The sequence below is a fragment of the Halictus rubicundus genome, chromosome 16 (assembly GCF_050948215.1).
Source record: "Halictus rubicundus isolate RS-2024b chromosome 16, iyHalRubi1_principal, whole genome shotgun sequence".
In the NCBI taxonomy this organism is placed as follows: domain Eukaryota; kingdom Metazoa; phylum Arthropoda; class Insecta; order Hymenoptera; family Halictidae; genus Halictus; species Halictus rubicundus.
This window is the reverse complement of record NC_135164.1, coordinates 7,816,300-7,835,224: the sequence shown is the minus strand read 5'-3', so window position 1 is coordinate 7,835,224 and position 18,925 is coordinate 7,816,300. Positions and strand designations below refer to the sequence as shown.

The 18,925-nt window shown below is 39.9% G+C and overlaps 1 protein-coding gene and 1 long non-coding RNA gene across 2 annotated transcripts in view; both read left to right on the top strand.

The window, feature by feature from the left end:
- Window positions 1-18,925, top strand: part of Cv-c (RhoGTPase activating protein) — a 437,455-nt gene that overhangs the window by 178,638 nt on the left and 239,892 nt on the right. The gene's annotated exons all lie outside the window — the stretch shown is intronic.
- The window catches only part of LOC143362233 (uncharacterized), a 67,733-nt gene continuing 62,569 nt past the window's right edge, over window positions 13,762-18,925 (top strand). The window contains exon 1 of the long non-coding RNA XR_013083615.1: window positions 13,762-14,267. This is a non-coding gene — a long non-coding RNA (uncharacterized LOC143362233). The remainder of the gene's footprint in view (window positions 14,268-18,925) is intronic.

The window sequence follows — 18,925 nt, the reverse complement described above, 5'->3', positions numbered from 1 at the left end:
TTCATTAATTGTTCGTATCTAGGTTTCTTTAATATCAATTTGGTAAAGAGTAGCTGTGAAGTTTCTTCAAAGGGCACACCTATTTCTGAAGAAAATCCATGCCAAATTTTCGCAAATTAGAATTCAGAACCTCCATTTGTAATATTTTTGAAAATATTCGTAATCGAATCATAGTTCTCACGCATTAATATCGAAAGCTCATCATTCATAATGCGTTCCCTCGTAAATTCTTGTTGCAGGGTTTAGCGTAGTTTAATATTTTTAATCTCTTATTATTATTTTCTAAATTATTCTGTTTGTTTGATCATGCAAAATTTCCATGAATTTCTTTCCACTTATTGAATTATTCTAAGTCTATGTATAGACATCTTGCATCAATCAGGCGTCCATGACAGAAGTAATTCAGGTAATCAGCACCGAGTGATTAAGCACCCTTTTTAACGTAGAAAATATTGTACGTCGAATTAATTTCTTTCCGTATTCATTGTACATATGTGCGCCATTGGAAAATCGTTCATAGTTGAAAGTCACTGTTTCGTATATGCCTAATCAGATACTACTAACACAGAAGGATATCATTAAGAAAGCTATGCGACACGTATGTGTTCGCCGATGACGCGACGACCTACATATTTATAGGTTCATTGCGGACCCAGTCAATCAATGGATTTATTCATTAAGAAACAATTTTTAATTCTTCCAGCTTTTACGCGGACTCGGTAGAATCTCGTAACTACTTTGAATAGGATTTCTCATTGACGCAGCCATTAATCATTTTCTACTGCTCAATCGTGATATGTTACCTAGCATAATTACGAAAATGTCATCAATCAATCTAATGGCGATTATCAATTTTCTTCGCTTCTTTGTAGAATTATCGATACTTTATAACGTCGTTATGTATAAACTTTCTCCATTTTTCCTTTTAGTCGAATGGTTCGTAATAACACGGTATAATAGGGCTCACTAATAATTCATAACACATAATTTCTTCGAAATTGGGTCATCACGGTTCATCATCTGTTGACACTCTAAAACTGTTCACACATTATTAGCGCACAAACACCAAACTTGTTATCACGCAACGTACGTATATATCATCAATATCATCGATCAACGTCTGTCAGATATGTGGCTCAAACTTAAAATCCATTAACCCGATAATTAACTTCGATTCGAAATTGTCGCTCCAGCGAATGTTGCTTCAAGTATATCATCGGAATTTTGCGATTCAAGAAATTCAAAATTCGTCATTTCATTCGGAATTCTAAAATTTGCAGAGAAGTCATCAAGTCATCAAGCTTGCTTGTAACTTTATTAAATATCAAAATCTGCCGTATTGAATCGCTATGAAAATTACTGTGACAAGAAAAGACAGACTATATTTCACGCTTGAATCTTCTTGCGCGCAATATTAAACGCGCCGGGCCCATCAGACGCCTCGCCACTCTAATTAACCGAAAGCGATTAAGCGTTCATTGGAAAATCTGGCAGATCGGATTTCGATTTTCCGATCTTTTCGAAAGACGCGCGTTAAAAGCAGTCCGGCTGCCGGAGCAAAATACATTTAGCCCGAAGTATCGGAGCCGTTCTCGCGGTTATAAACTATTCATCGCGAGCGGGACGCGAAGTCAAACAGTCGCAGACTTTATTGACAGTTGGAACGGTGAATTTTGCAAAATTCATCCGCCGGTGATTCCAGTCCCGCTCCACTTGCGTCTCGTTCTAATTATTCATCGGCTATCTCGTCCGCTTCCTGTTAGGCGGTCGCGACGTTTATTAAGTTTTCTCGAGAGCGGTTTTGCTATCGCCGTGGCAGATTCGTTTCGCGCTGCGGCTAAATACCACCTGGAAATTCGTCTGTCACGCTGACAGCCTCAAGTTCAGCATGCCCCAACGCCTGTCCGTCGATACGTGTCTTGATATCCTCCATCTTGATTGAAAACGAACGGATCGTACATTTAGCCGGGCGAGACATGTTTGCGTCGAAATATTAGAAAGAATTAATTAATTTCATACTGTCGGGAAACAGAAACGGATTTGACTGAATTTAACAAAATTAATGGGTGAACTTCGTAACAGTTCGATATTGTCGAATTTAATAATTGCACTTGTAGTGAAACGATTTAAACAGCATTTTTAGCGACAACATTAATTTTTTCTTCCAAGTCAAACCATTTCAGCAATTTTTCGTATCGAATTCTAATTAAATCGAATATTTTCAATATTACGAAGAGACAATGCTTTACTCAATCCAGAAATGTTATGTTTCTTTATATTTTTTAAAAGTACATATTTTATATCGTTTGTCACCTTTCGAAAATTGTCCAAAAATACACAGAAATCTAAATCGTGGTGAATAATAATGTTGTAAATATATATTAATGTTTCTTTTCGTATCAAATTCTAATTAAATCGAATATTTTCAATATTACGAAGAGACAATGCTTTACTCAATCCAGAAATGTTATGTTTCTTTATATTTTTTTAAAAGTACATATTTTATATCGTTTGTCACCTTTCGAAAATTGTCCAAAAATACGCATAAATCTAAATCGTGGTGGATAATAATGTTGTAAATATATATTACTGTTTCTTTTCGTATCAAATTCTAATTAAATCGAATATTTTCAATATTACGAAGAGACAATGCTTTACTCAATCCAGAAATGTTATGTTTCTTTATATTTTTTAAAAGTCCATATTTTATATCGTTTGTCACCTTTCGAAAATTGTCCAAAAATACACAGAAATCTAAATCGTGGTGGATAATAATGTTGTAAATATACATTACTGTTTCCGATGACATCAGAAATTCTTGCTTGTATTGGACGAAACGAACCAGTTCCAAATGAACAAAAAACAAACACTTTATTCAAGTTGCTTCGCGAACCAGAGCTGCGCATCGTAAACTAAACACGAAGTTATGTTGCATATCAGGAAACGTGGGCTAATGCCTTCGTATTCAATGTTTATTCAATCGTGCCCCTCTAAAATGTTTCATAGGTGATCGCTATTACCGTGCTTCATGCGAGAACCTTTGAACTTTGTCAAGATATTTGTTCGAAACATGCTCTTATCGGTGAAGGTAGCGTCACATCGAAATTCAATTTCCACGTACGTGGCACTTGGCCAAACCAAATTGTAATGGATATTCCATGCATGCAAGGTAAAATCAATTTATACGAAAAACGATCCACGTCGTCCATGAGCAAAAATAAAAATGTTCTGCGTCAACAGAAACAAAATATTAATCTCATCTTCCATTATTACTTTAACCTTCTACTGATAGGACGTTCACCCATTAATTTTTGTCATAAGTGAATCAAATTCACAGTTTACTCGCTAATCCTGGAAATCATATCTGCTGTCTCAAATGGAAAATCAGTCAAAAAGAATCTACCATTAACAAATTGGAAACAATTATTCATTTTTAAATGCGAAAAGAGCTAATCGAAAATTTAAGTCAATTTATTAAATAACTTCTCTTAAAGTCGCCTTTATATTTCTGATCCACCTGGTTAGCTACAGTGTTAATCCAAACTTTTCAGCTACTGTATGCTACTGTAGTAAAGTCGTGACATACATCGTGTAGGACAGTGCGTGTCAACTCGGCCAAAGGTACATACCGTCAATTAAACCACTAAATACAGTTCGAATTCTATCGTGTTTAGTGTCATTTTAATCAGAAAAATGCCACGAATAAGTTAGTAAAAGTCCTATGAAAAAATAATGAAAAATATAGAAGTTTTGTAATTGGATTGAACTGACTAAGATCGTGTAGTTCTGTTCGGCCTAGATAAAGACTTGATTTTTGAATCAGACGAGTCAAGTTTCTCATTGTATCTCGGCAACTGAAGGTTTGTGAAGGTCTCCCGTTCCTCGCTAACAGAAAAATAAAACGATCAAGATTTTCGCTTGGAATCCTAGATGACGTTTTACAACAACACCGAATTCGGATCGACAACGTGGTTATTGTTCGACCCCGGGAAGTGTTCATGCCATTAGTCGTGATCACAGTAGCCCTCTCTACTGTCGATAGGGAAACACGCGTCGGATCGGATGTTCCTCGGCATTGTCTTCGCGGCGCGAGCCTACTTTGGTCAGTTGCAGCCGGAAAATTGTCGGGAAACCTCCAACTCCGCTTCGACAAATTGAAAGTGGGTCGCTCGGTCGCAGGAGGCTGTTTCCCCGTTGTTATCCGATGGGACGAAGATCCAATTTTCAGACGAGACGCCACTTTTGCTCGACGGTTTTGGAAATTCTCGCATGCCGTTAGCGCACTAGTTTCTACCGGTAGGCGGAAGTAGCCGTTTCCTGCCGCTTCCGGTTCCCGTGTGCGGACGCTTTCCCATGGGACAAAGGGGACATTGTTTCTTCGAGTGAGATTTGCGCTGCACGAAGATTTCATTTAATTGTGTGAATTCGAACCAGTGATCTACAACACCGTGTCCTGGCATAGCAGGTTTCTGTTTGTTCGAAACTTTGATGTTATTGTTAGCCTGCGATAATTGTCCGCGTTCATTGCAAAACACGGGAGCTATATCACCTTCTTCTCTTAATTATTTTAACACGGCAGACTCCCATATAACGCGATAAAAGATTGTTAAAAAAAAATTATGCAACTTCTATGGCAGTCCAGTGTAGTCTTTTTAAGCGCAATTTTTTGACCACGTTATTCTAATATTTTTCATTTACGAATATTGAGGTTGTAAAGACGCATCCTAAATTATCCTGAATTATTTAACTAATTTATTTCTTGGGGTATACGTTAGCAAAAATGGCTAATTATTTGGATAGCTGTGTCCTTGATATTTTTATAATGTAATGTAAAATAGTCGCTTTTAGTGCGCCGTAAACTCAGGGTCAAATACACTGAACATTTCCACTGTGTTGCATTTAATCTACTCATTTCTGTCACAAATGCATACGCTGTCTGATTATCATTCAACAAGAATACAACTATCGTAGGTTTTCACCAACCATAACATTCTAGCCTACGGTTTGCAATTGAATTATTGTGAATGGAGAAAACAGACAGATTTCTATTAGGTGTGCGCAAAAGTTTCAGTCTTTCTTTGATTTTCTTCTATTTGTACATAGAAGGTACGTCGTCAGTGGAAGTTGCTTATTAATGTACGTCGATAACCACTCTAATTATAAGTGATTATGCATGAACGATTGATAAGGACTAAAACTTTTGCATACACTAAATACATGGAAAAAGACGGACTTGTTAAAAAATATTGAAGACAGCGATGCTTCGCGTGGCAATGCTTTACGTCACATTTTTTTCCGGATTTCGAGGGAAATCGAGGCATTTCAAAATATTTTTTACGGAGGGTTCCGTACTTCCTACTGTTCCTGAAAGTTCAGGACTGTTCCGGGGCAGGTTTTATTAATAAATTTTACGCGATCGCGTATTTAGAAACAGTCTCGTTAATGTTCTAAACGCTCCCCTGAATACCAGTGAATCAGCGCTGGAATCAGCACCCGCTAATTTTATACCGAAGGGGCTCGGTCCCTTCGAAACGATTACACTTTCGAGAAATTTATATTTTCGTCGCGATGGAGGGCTATTTTTATCCGTTTGATCGTCCCACCGGTTTAGCTCATTCCCGGTGTGTTCCTGGCGTTCTTCGCGTCGACCCCGTTAGAGTTTTGAAGGGTCGTCAATCTTCGATTCATTTGCGTTATTCTGTACCAGCGAACGCGTCGAATTAAACTGATCGGCAACGGTAAACGTTCGGCGTGTTTCCTAACGTGTTAATTGTAACCTCGACTTCGCGATATTCCGATTTACAAGTTGATTACTTATTGCGCCATAGACGCGTCTTACTTTTAAACACTGACCGGATTAGAAGAAACTTTACGATCAATTTTATGTTTCGAAATCATAGAGTGACGCTGCCGATTCCTGTTTCTCTGTATTATTAAATCTCACTGTTCATTGAAGTCGTTCGCGAATCTCTTGGTATCAAGTTGCTCTCGAAATTACTTCTCAAGAATTAGAGCACACCTGTTGGAGAGCGATCAATTCTTTCATTTAATTGGCCAAATGGAATCTTTTCGAATCTTTTATAATCCGGAATGTGTATTTCATAGCAATTAGAGTCAAGAACATTTGTTGACAATATGTCTGCGACCAAGCTTGCTGTTTCGAATATTGCATTCCCGTTATCAGGATAGTCGGGATTAATCGGCGGGGTTTCTGATACGTCCGTTAGACCGTTTTCCAAAAGTAGGATTAGCCTGGTGACAAAGCGACAATTGGATCGTAATTTATTGGCAAGTTCTGGTTTGTCCGAGCAGAAACGAGCGTCCGTTCAACAGCCGCTCCCGACTGACGATTTCACAAGCGTGGCCGATTAGACAACCAGTTTTACCGGCTTATAAACAATCCGTACGAACGATAGCGTTTAATCGAGCATTCCCGGCACCTGCCTCGACCGTTATAAATAATAGGAAAAGAAAGTATTTGGCGCGGCGCGTTTGGTGCTGCACCACGCACCCGACGACGACGACACCATGAATATTAATAAACCGTCCGGCAATTAGTTTCACTGAAAATTAGCGTTCGCGGGGATTTCTATCCGTTAACGACCGTCCGGCCTCGGCGATGTTTAAAATTCGGTTCTAATTATCAATGGAAACCTCTCGGGGAACGGTTTCTGCGCAATCGATTCAAGGCTGCGGAACATTCTATCCAGATCGACTTTTTTCCCCTTTCCGGTCCCCGTTATCGGAAAACACGGGGTGTTATACGTTACCGTGTCTCGCCTGGTTCCGCTCAAGTATGTAAAATAAAGAAAAACACGCGACCTGTCGATAAGCTAATCTCTCGCTAATCTCGCTGTAACCTGTAATCGTTCTTTATCGATCGCACGATTTTTCGCGTGTCCATGTGCCGGATGGGACACGCTCGGTGAAATCGGACAATAGGATCGGCAGTCTGTCGCGAATCGACAACAGGATACACACAGGGTGTCACGGCTAAGAAAAGTATCTTATCCTCTGTTTCGTGGCAAAGATTCTCAGAGAAAATTCACACTCTACGCATACTTAATACACCTCCAAATTTTAATTATCATTGATCGAATATTCTCTGGGGTAGGATTTTACATAGAAAAGATACACACAGAGTGTCACGGCTAAGAAAAGTATCTTATCCTCTGTTTCGTGGCAAAGCTTCTCGGAGAAAATTCACACTCTACGCATATTTAATACACCTCAAAATTTTAATTATCATTGATCGAATATTCTCTGGGGTAGGATTTTACATAGAAAAGATACACACAGGGTGTCACGGCTAAGAAAAGTATCTTATCCTCTGTTTCGTGGCAAAGCTTCTCAGAGAAAATTCACACTCTACGCATACTTAATACACCTCCAAATTTTAATTATCATTGATCGAATATTCTCTGGGGTAGGATTTTACATAGAAAAGATACACACAGAGTGTCACGGCTAAGAAAAGTATCTTATCCTCTGTTTCGTGGCAAAGCTTCTCGGAGAAAATTCACACTCTACGCATATTTAATACACCTCAAAATTTTAATTATCATTGATCGAATATTCTCTGGGGTAGGATTTTACATAGAAAAGATACACACAGGGTGTCACGGCTAAGAAAAGTATCTTATCCTCTGTTTCGTGGCAAAGCTTCTCAGAGAAAATTCACACTCTACGCATACTTAATACACCTCCAAATTTTAATTATCATTGATCGAATATTCTCTGGGGTAGGATTTTACATAGAAAAGATACACACAGAGTGTCACGGCTAAGAAAAGTATCTTATCCTCTGTTTCGTGGCAAAGCTTCTCGGAGAAAATTCACACTCTACGCATATTTAATACACCTCAAAATTTTAATTATCATTGATCGAATATTCTCTGGGGTAGGATTTTACATAGAAAAGATACACACAGGGTGTCACGGCTAAGAAAAGTATCTTATCCTCTGTTTCGTGGCAAAGCTTCTCAGAGAAAATTCACACTCTACGCATACTTAATACACCTCCAAATTTTAATTATCATTGATCGAATATTCTCTGGGGTAGGATTTTACATAGAAAAGATACACACAGAGTGTCACGGCTAAGAAAAGTATCTTATCCTCTGTTTCGTGGCAAAGCTTCTCGGAGAAAATTCACACTCTACGCATATTTAATACACCTCAAAATTTTAATTATCATTGATCGAATATTCTCTGGGGTAGGATTTTACATAGAAAAGATACACACAGGGTGTCACGGCTAAGAAAAGTATCTTATCCTCTGTTTCGTGGCAAAGCTTCTCAGAGAAAATTCACACTCTACGCATACTTAATACACCTCCAAATTTTAATTATCATTGATCGAATATTCTCTGGGGTAGGATTTTACATAGAAAAGATACACACAGGGTGTCACGGCTAAGAAAAGTATCTTATCCTCTGTTTCGTGGCAAAGCTTCTCAGAGAAAATTCACACTCTACGCATACTTAATACACCTCCAAATTTTAATTATCATTGATCGAATATTCTCTGGGGTAGGATTTTACATAGAAAATTTTGCGCTATGATCCACAATAGTCACTAAACTGCGGATATTATGCATCAATGGCAAAATTAAGTAGGAGAAACACAAAATCGTTAAAAGAATTTAGGAATATTTTCATATTATTTTCTACCTATTGGAGATGTGAAGAAAATGTCCATGTTACTCCATTTTGTTAGAGTCGAGTTAGAAAACGTGAGATCTGCATAAACACTCCGATAATCACATTCGCCGCGAGTCGTTGCCGGATCGGAAGGAAAAATCGTCGATAAGGATCGAAAGCTTAATCCGCTGGGCATAGACAACAATTAGCGGGTACCGGTGCGACAAGCGTAAGCAATTAAGGGGTCGAAAATTGTACAGGAGTAGAATACTACCCCGGAAGTGTCGAGCCACGGTGAACAACCGCTAATAGCTTCCTCCGCGTCTGTCCGAGCACCGGTGACAATGTGACAAAGACTTGTTCGGCAAACGGTGCTCGAGAAAGTGACGGTAATTTGCATAAACTGCGCGCGGCTCGTTTTAATTTTGTTGGGCCCCGATCGTTTCACCGTCGCGTCGTCCGCGATGAAAATTGAACGCTGGAAACCCGTGTAAACGGGCAGCTTCTGGCCCGAGCTCGGCCCGAGTTGCAAACGCGAAATGAATTATTCAATGCGCCGCTAATGACGATATTAACGACATCGCTAATCTCTGCGAACGGATTGAAAATTTTCCGCGGGCAGACAAGCTCGATATAAGACCCGATAAAACGGATTTGTACCTGAACGATTAGGATTTTTGACCCCGCCGGTATTCCCGTTAGGATGCACAGCCAGCGCATGAATTATGATCATCTGGCTCCATAGTAGCAACCTGATCAACTGGCTGTATTTTCAATCGTGAACTTACCGAGGCAAAAAGGAAATAGCAAAAATTTGGTCGTAATCAACGCGAATATACTATACGGTGAATTCTCGATATATGTCGACAACACGGGTCTTGCCAGTGTCGTATATCGCGCAGAAGACATACTCGAGTCGGGTTATGTTTACACTCCTCCTCGAGCTTCGTGGCCCCTCGTGGGGATAGTTCCGCGACGTTTATCTTCGAGGCCTTGGCGACGTATATAGAGAAATCACTGTATTTTTCAGAGTAATCTCTGCTCGCAAAACAAATTAATTGTTTTACCATTGAACACGTTGTCGATGGTTAAAATGTCATGAACAGTGTATTGCAAAATGGAGGTTTTTCAATGATTTATTACCGCACCGACAGAGAAAGGTATCACTCACGTGTACCTATTTCAGGTTTATTTAATTCCTTACTCACAAATCATCAAATAGTAATTTTCATTCTTTTCTCTTTCCTTTGATTTTTTTAATCAATATGAGTTTCCATTATTAGAATCTTCGCCCGATTCGTTGCAATATTTAATTGTTCACAATATGTTATTATTTTAATTAAAATGCCCTTTGACGAAGCCACTCTGATTCATTACAGAGAAAACAGATCGAAAACATGAAGCAATTACAAGGGCAGTAATTACGAGAATATAATCCATATTCGAATATACATAAAATAAAGTAAACCGCTTTTGTTCCTGTTTTACTTCTTCATTGTTACAAGAGTAACCTGTAATTGTCAATCGTACGCGGCTGGAAACGAGGTTCCTCATTTCCCACCGGTAACGCGAAATAGAAAAACACGATTTCTCGTTTCCCCTCGATAATGTGATGATATTCGCGGAATTATCTCCACCATTTCTTCGAACTGCTCGAACCTTTGTCTCTATTTCATTCACACCGAACCTTTCTCACGCTCATCTCCGATGGCCCCAAGTCGAGAGCAAAGTGAAGAGAGATGACAGCCGGCAATTTTCAGAACGTCTACGTGCCTCGATAATACTCGCAATTTCTAAATTAATATCCAAAAGTTCCATTTCCATTTTCTCACTTTTTCATCCGTCACTCTCCTTCTGCTAGAACGTTTCAACGCTCGACGCAAATTCTTTCGGTCCTTCCGATTGTTGTGCGTTATTTATAATTTCCAGATTGCAGTTCATGCAAAACACTTTCTGTGCCAATCCTGAGGATCGCAAAATTTAACCGTCGGACTCCTTGCGAATTCTAGGCCTATGCCCGAGTCATTTCTGACCCACACATCTCACTACAGTTTTATTTCGATATTAGGCGACGGCTACGGACCGGCTTTCGTCGTATTTCGGATGAAGAAGAAGAGGGGATAGTGCATTTCTCGAGGGGATAGGGCACATTCTCTTAATTTATTTTCGCTATAATATTTCTTCTAAAATTTGGAAATTTGAAAATTCACACACATCTCACTACAGTTTTATTTCGATATAAGGCGACGGCTAGGGACCGACTTTCGTCGTATTTCGGATGAAGAAGAAGAGGGGATAGTGCATTTCTCGAGGGGATAGGGCACATTCTCTTAATTTATTTTCACTATAATAATTCTTCTAAAATTTGGAAATTTGAAAATTCACACACATCTCACTACAGTGTTATTTCGATATAAGGCGACGGCTAGGGACCGGCTTTCGTCGTATTTCGGATGAAGAAGAAGAGGGGATAGTGCATTTTCGGGGATAGTTCATATTCTCTTAATTTATTTTCGCTATAATAATTCCTCTAAAGTTTGAAAATTCAAGTTAAAATTAAAACAATGTAAGAATTTCTCTTAATTTATTTTCACTGTAATTCGAAAAGGTTCGAGGGGTAATAAATCATTCTGCAGCAGTTTGAATATTTACACTCAATATAGAAAGTTTTGCACAGTCTATAGCGGCCTTATAAAATGATTTATCTTTTTCAAGGAGAACCAGTCGTTCAACATTTTCTATTAATTACTAATGCCTGTAACAACATACTCTAGGCAACGTATTGTAGGTATTTGGGCAAAGTAAGCATCGAAACATTAAATTATAGTATATTCGAGGAAATAATTTTCCTGCAGCGCACGAATCGCCGTTTTAGGAGCTACTTGATTTATCGCGACGTTTCCTTAGCGAAACGTTCGGATAGACGTCTCGAGTTTTCACAATCTTCCTCGGCAGAAGGTCAATATTTGACAGAAAGTAATACGCAGCCATATTCGTCTTTCCGGTGGCATAAATCCCCGGCAGCGGAAACGACATTCCGCGTTTCGCTTTCCGATATTCCGCGGCTCTCGTCGACATCATATTTTCTCGTTCGCAAACGGACGTCTAGCCGTGACGATTTGCTCGTTGGTCGAATGTTGAACGATTGGCAGGTAAACAAAACGCCCGACGCTTTCGGCGGGCGAAGAAACGCGCGGCGTGTTCGCAAAATGATCGTCGAACTGGAAAAAAAAAACGTACCGGATGATCGATAGCGTCACAAACGAAACGAATCTATTTTCCAGGAAGTCGAAACATAAATTCCTTTTGATTTATTCGATACCGTTGCGCTACACAGGTGTACGTGTTTCTGTGTGCAGTCGCCTTTAAAATCGATCCTAAGCGAATTCAAAAACTGTGATTTCACTAAAAATTAATTTTAATCTGCTAGAAAACCGTCGGAAATAGTTGTGGTCGTTAAACTGATCGAAGATAAAGAAATATAAGGGAATATAAAAATTTCAATGACCGATCAGGAAGAAGAAATTCTCGCGGATCTACAGGGTCATCCGTTATTAAACGGCCAAACGTCAACCGGCCATAGAGGACCCCAAATGGAACAACTTTCACCCCTAACACTTTTTTTGATTCGAAGTGATTTCATTCAGTCTCCACGGCGCGCCCCATGTCAAAAAAACCAAGATCCAAAGGTCATACAAAAAAGTTGACTTAATAAAAAGAGATGCCCCTATTTATTTTAAACCAAACAAAGGAGAAATCATCAAGATACGTAATTGCAGTCCTAATATATATAATCTTAAGTGAACGCAAAAAATGACGGGTTTTTGCAATTATCTAAAAATCAAGACCGAATCAAAAAAAGTGTTATGGGTGATAGTTGTTTCATTTCGGGTCCTCTATAGCTGGTTGACGTTTGGCCGTTTAAAAACGGATGACCCTGTATATGCGAAATAAAATCTCTCCAAGTCAACTGTCCCAAACAGAAAATAAATGAAAATTTTCTTTCAACTAATATCGATAAATCGAAGACAATCTAGCAATATTCTCAAGTTCTTCTAACACGGTCGCCAGCTTTACCTGTGTTCCTTATAAACGCGTAAAATCCGTACGCTGCAATCATAATTAGAGAAATGGGAAACGTTCCGAGAGAATGCTTCTTCGTTAATAAAATACTCGTTCGGTGGTGCACTCGCTGCGTACATTTCGTCGACATACGGTGATATACTTTTTCCCAAGTGTCCTCGAGTCGGAAAGACCCTTTAAATGAATTTTTCCCCGGTTCCAGTTGAGCCCGAAAGTGTGCTAGAACTAATTGGGAACTACGTTTAATTTCTTAAGCCGGCCGACTTACGAGAATTACGAGAAATTGAAGATAGGAAAGCAGCAAAGAAAGTTTCGAGCGAAACACCTCCGGGATATAATGCAAGGGATCTCGGGTCTCTTCGCACCTGTTGCGAGCACAGCTTCATCCCAGAGAAGTGCTCCCGTTCATCTTCGCAGATATCCTCGAAGTGCGCCACAGATACGCTGCGAATCACCGCATTAAAATATTGCAGCCTTTGGAAACGAAGATCGGAGCCGAGTAAATTGCACCGAGCGAAGATTTATTAGCGAATCGTCCACAGTGGTTCACCGAGAAAGAGCCGAGGGAGTCCCGAAAGTGAGCTTGACATTATCGCAGCAATTCATAGCAATTCTCCGATATCCGCCCGACTTGAGAAGAGATCGCTCGACAAAGAAACTTGATATTTTTCATTAGAATCGATTCAAGTTCCACGGGCAAGTGAAATTCGCGTGTCGCGTGAAATCGAGTGAGCGGTGCTCTCCTATTGTTTAAACAGACATCGTTCGACGCAGTCCAACGCGCGCTGTCAGAAACCGTTTCCACTCGCGTTTCAACCGGGACACGACGAACGCGTCGAAAACGTGGAAACGATAATCTCGAGTACCACTGCACGCGGCAACAAGTGGGCAATTCTTTAAGAAACACACGGAAAGACGTAAAGTGGAACGAGCACACGGCAGCGAATAACTATGAATGAATCGGCTAGACTGAAATTTACGTCCCCCCGTTTTTAGAAACCCCGAAATAACAATCCAAGTTTCAATTACGAGAATTTCTCTCTGTGTTTCCAAGTAACGAGTAGTATTCCGCGAACAATTACGAGCCGGGGAATCCGGTGGCATAATAAGAGAATCTTACGAGTACGTTTCGAAGATAATAATTTTGAGGGTCCGAATAACGGTAACCGAGGTGTTTCTGGAGAAATTGAAAAATTTGAGAGTCTGGAGATGTTTGTGCAGTACAGAATTTGAGTACAGAAATTTTTCCTCGTGACTTTCGTCGTGTGTGGCCAAACGGAAGCGTAGAACTTCGAGAGGCAAACTGGAGGGTACGAAGGAGAAACTGAGCAGAATCTATCGGAAAATGTCGACCGAGGAAGCTCGGCCTTCCACGCCTGCAAGTTCTGGTCCAATCGACGAATCCGGACACGCGACCGGCAGAAGAATGTCGCACTTCAAGGAGTACAAGTTCTTCCGCAGCTTCAGCGCGAAGGTGGAGAACTGGCCGATGCGAAAGGCGGAGGCGCTGTGGCGTCGTATGCGAGAACGGAAGATCGCAGGTGAGCCACCATGAATTTCATTAGGTTGACACACGAGAAGGCGATTTGTTTTTCTCCCGTGACGCTCGCCGTGTCGTGTTGCGCAACGACAGCGGACCGTGACAAGTAACGTACAACATATTTTGCTATTTTTCCAATTCCGGGATTCTTCAGTTTTATAGGTCGAGGAAAGCGGAAAGTGTCTCGTTACGTAGTAATTACAAAATTCCCTCGAACAGCCATTCAATCAAATTCGGTGGATCCAAAAAGTATTCGAACACTAAATACCCGATTATCGAAAAAAAAAAGGATCGTACCATATTAACCCTTTGCACTCGAGTGGTGACTCTAAAGCACCACTAGAAATTGTTGTGGCGTTATTTCAAAGAAATTACAAAAAATGTTACAAAAGATTTGTTACATTACAAAATTTGTATTTAATAGATTACTAAACATTTAAATATTGTATGTGGAAATCTTCCAAGACGGAAGAAAAATTTAGTTTTAGAATGAAAATAGTCAAAATGACGGATTCTAATATTTTTAATTTACGAATATTGAGATTGTAAGGATGCGTCCATGAGGAATTATTTAACTATTTCTTCGGGTATATATCATTTGAAAAAGTGGCTACAAATTTCGACAGATACATTCATGTTATTTTTATGAAGTAATGTAAAATAGTCACTTCTGGTGCTCCGTAAACCTAGTGTGAAATTTGGACTCGTTCGAAAGTCAAACTCGAAAATAGAAATCGCAGGACATTGTTTATCGAGCAGTAAATTTCTTTTTCTGAAGTTGTTGCGATGCTCCAGTAACAGATCCAGAATCACCATACGAAAAGATCGATTTCTTTCTTGCGCTCGTTTTATACGGGGTCAGAGCATTAATTGTGCACGATCGATACGAAACGCGCTTCCACGTCGGAGTAAAAGTCGGGCTCGAATTTAAACGAGGATGCAGGACCGGGCCGGGCCGGGTCGGGCCGCGTGGCCACTTGTTTTGCGCAGTCGACCTAATTACCGATGGTCGTTCCTCTAGCTACTTACGATGTAAACACACGAATAGTTATCGTCGCGCGTACACAGAGATCCGGAGTGAAACGCGATGCTGTTCGCCAATCCGTCGGTTCCACCGCAACATGATTCGCCTACCCGCAGACGGCGCGAGCGCATTTTCATTTTGACCGCGGAGCAAATCTCCGTGCCGCGATTGTTCCCGATAGGTGCAAAAATAGCAGCAAATCGTTGCGGTCGCCGGGGAACGGAGAATTGATTTTTGAGAGAGTTCCCAGTGCCGCTTCAGACCGCAAAACCCTCCTACTCGCTTCCCCGGAACGCGACCATCGATCCGACGAACTAAGAATCCGATTTACGCGTGCAAATTCCGCCATTTTCTCTGCAGTCAACAAAAAGGTACACCCTTTCATTGGTACCCTTATACGGTCAGTCGAAAATGTCCTCACACGCCGCTTCAAATGAAATAACTGTTTTCGCAGTGGACCAAATGACTTGAGTTTCTTTAAGAACTGAGAAAGATATGATATTTGAGAAAAATTTTTAAATTATAATTGTCAAGAACTGCGAAAAAAGTAAATATCTCCATATAGCCCAGGTGCTTATATACGTCAGTCAAAAAAGTCACGCCATTAATACTGGAATAATTTCTTAGAAAAGGATCAAACGACTTCGTTCTGTTTAATTTAACTTTTTACCCGAGCCTGTAATGAAAATTAAAAAAATACGTTCTGTAGATTTATATCAGTTGCATATATTCTGAAAATTTCATCGAAATTGGGTAACGCTTCCACGGATTACAAATTCACGTAAGATTTTACTTTTCTTTAAAATTTATTGAAAAGACTCGCGAACGTTCTCTTTCTCGCAGAGAATAATAAGCACATCTTAATAAAAGACATAAAATTTTACACAAAAGTACACTTACAATTTTTTCTGAATCTTCTGTTCCGCCGTCGTATCCACGGAACACTATTATTGACACACGCGAACACGTCCGAACGATTGGACCACAATCACTAAAATCTACACAATACACTTAACGAAATTTTGACACCGAACGAGAAGAAGTTGCTCCGACCACGATCAAAATAATACTGCGACTTTAATCGCTCAGCTGCGACGCACGTGTTAGGGTCAGATTATGCTAGGTTACACTATACAGACGCCGTGGGTCCAAAAACACTAGATACAAAAACAGGGAGTTCCGGGAAACCAGGTCAATTCAGCCGACCGCAATTTGTTTACCTTGTTTTCGAATCTAGAAACGATTAAAATCTCAGTATCATTTTGATCGTGGTCGGAGCAACATCTTCTCGTTCGCTGTCACGATTTCGTTAAGTGTGTTGTGTAGTGTTTACTGATTGTGTAGAAGCGTGGTGTTTCGTGCTTCGAAAATGGCTCCGAAAGACGGGCACAATTATTCGGACGCATTCGCGTGAGTCAAGAATAGTGTGCTGTGGATCCGACGGAGGAACCGATCATTCTGAAAAATTTGTAAGTGTACTTTACATCAGTATTTTATATTGTAGAATTAGTAGTCGCACATGTAACATTGGATACAAGGTTTTCTTTCATATTTTTGCAACTTCAAATTCATGATCCGAATGGGCAGGCTGACAATGATTAGGTATGAGCCTGGCGACGAATGTCCCTTTAAATTTCGTTTGTCTCTCGAGGCAGACAAGTCTCTCAGGCAGCTGTTAGACAATTGTTCGTACCTTCACGAAGCGTCAGTGTCTATCAATATACATGTGATTGCGCAGAGTATTTCTTAACGCCGCAAAGTTCTGAAAAGGTTATTAAAAGTCGGGACGATACCTTCGAGATCGGTTGCAGAATCGATGCGAGAACGTATCATTAGATGGAAAGATATCATCTTCGTGATGCGAGAGAATTGAAACGCTATACAAGGTGTAGATGTAAAGAAAAACTTCGACAACAATTTTCTTCGTTGTAAACAGTTTTGCGGCAAGTTTCTTTGACGAATGTCCACCCCTAGGAGGGATGACCAGTTTTTATACACCCTGTACATTTGAAAAGGCAGTCTTGTGGTGATTTGTGTAATGCTCGACCTTCTAACTAGCGAAGATGCGAAACGAGCCAAATTTCAGCAGCGCAGGGTAAATGAATGACATTAAGGCAAAGGATAGGGTGCGCAACCTCGACAGCGTACATGACATTTCACCCTCTGCTCCACGTCATTGTATCATCGTCCACGTGAACACGTAGGATCGTCGAAATATCTCGACGCACCGTCGAGCGCGATAATTAACTCCGTCAATTATTCGAAGTCATAATTGCGCGAAATTAGATTTGGAAGGCAACCGGAAACTTTCATTCGTCGTGAAATGTAAATGGTATCGGGCCTCGTTAACGGTAATCGATCTGAAGCATTATTTCGACGTTTCCTCTGAAATCGTTAAAATTGAACTAATTGCCACGAAGGAATTAATAATAGTATTCTATTTCTACTGTATGATGATTATATTCCAATTAATATTCGCACGCGATCGTGTTTCTACAACGTATTCCGCAAATAGTTATTTCAAAATACTGGGATCTAACAAATAAAATTAACATTCCTCCATTCGTAACTTCTATTCCAAATTTTTCTTAGACTCGACTAGAGTAGTGCTACACGCGGTACCATAATTTTCTGGGGATTTAGATTTTTCAAAATATCTTCTCGAAAGTAGCACGTGAGAGTTGAATAAAAACTGATAGATACATATCTTGAGATCCCGAGCACGTTTACTTGAAGTTGTAGATACGAATACGTGTCGAGCGGTGTAATTAGTCAGCTGTAATTAATGGAACAATCCTATTTCTTCTCTGTCAAAATACGCGTTCCTCGAATTCAAAGGAATTGCATGCACTGGACAAGGAGCGCGACAGTTTCTTTTTTTTTTTACCGTTGCAACATGAGTTTTAGCCCTTCCCCTTGATAAGCACGCACACGTAAAAGCATTTCCTTTCTCGTCAACGTAAAGTTTCTTATTCCCAACGTGGTCACGAATATTTTTGAATTGTACTTTACGATGATAAGAGAAAGAGGACAATTTTATCAAGCACTTGTTCGACTAGCATGGAATATATTTTCAGCCAACAGATTTTCAAGGATTTTTCTAAACGTTCTTGCAATCCATCAATTTTACTTTTAATATGAATGATATCGCAATTTCCGTTATCGGCAATTCCACCGCAGAGTCCACTCGTTCCGATGTTTTTGCTCGGGTCAAGAGAATTTCACAGTAACATCGGGATTAATATTTAAAGTCTTTATCGATGTCATAACTTTCCCCCGATGGGAATTTAACTGAATATTCTGTGTTACTGGCTGTACACCCACATCTCTGCTTAGGGATGTACGTTGATTAAGTCGATAGGTCAGGCGTTTCAACTTCGATATCCTTGGAAACTCTGCGCCAAAGTTCCGGGTAACCTTTTCGTTAAAATCTTTCACGAAGCGAACCGTATTCATGGTAAAAGCTACGAACATTATACTATACGTCTTTCGGAACCTTCAAGTACTGCGAAAGTACCATCACCGGACTGCGGAACTTTATGCAAAATAAAACATTTTCCGCATCGATCGCGAGAAGCGAAATAGAAATGTCTTTAGTAATTTTGACGAGATCCAAATATCAAATTCATTCATTC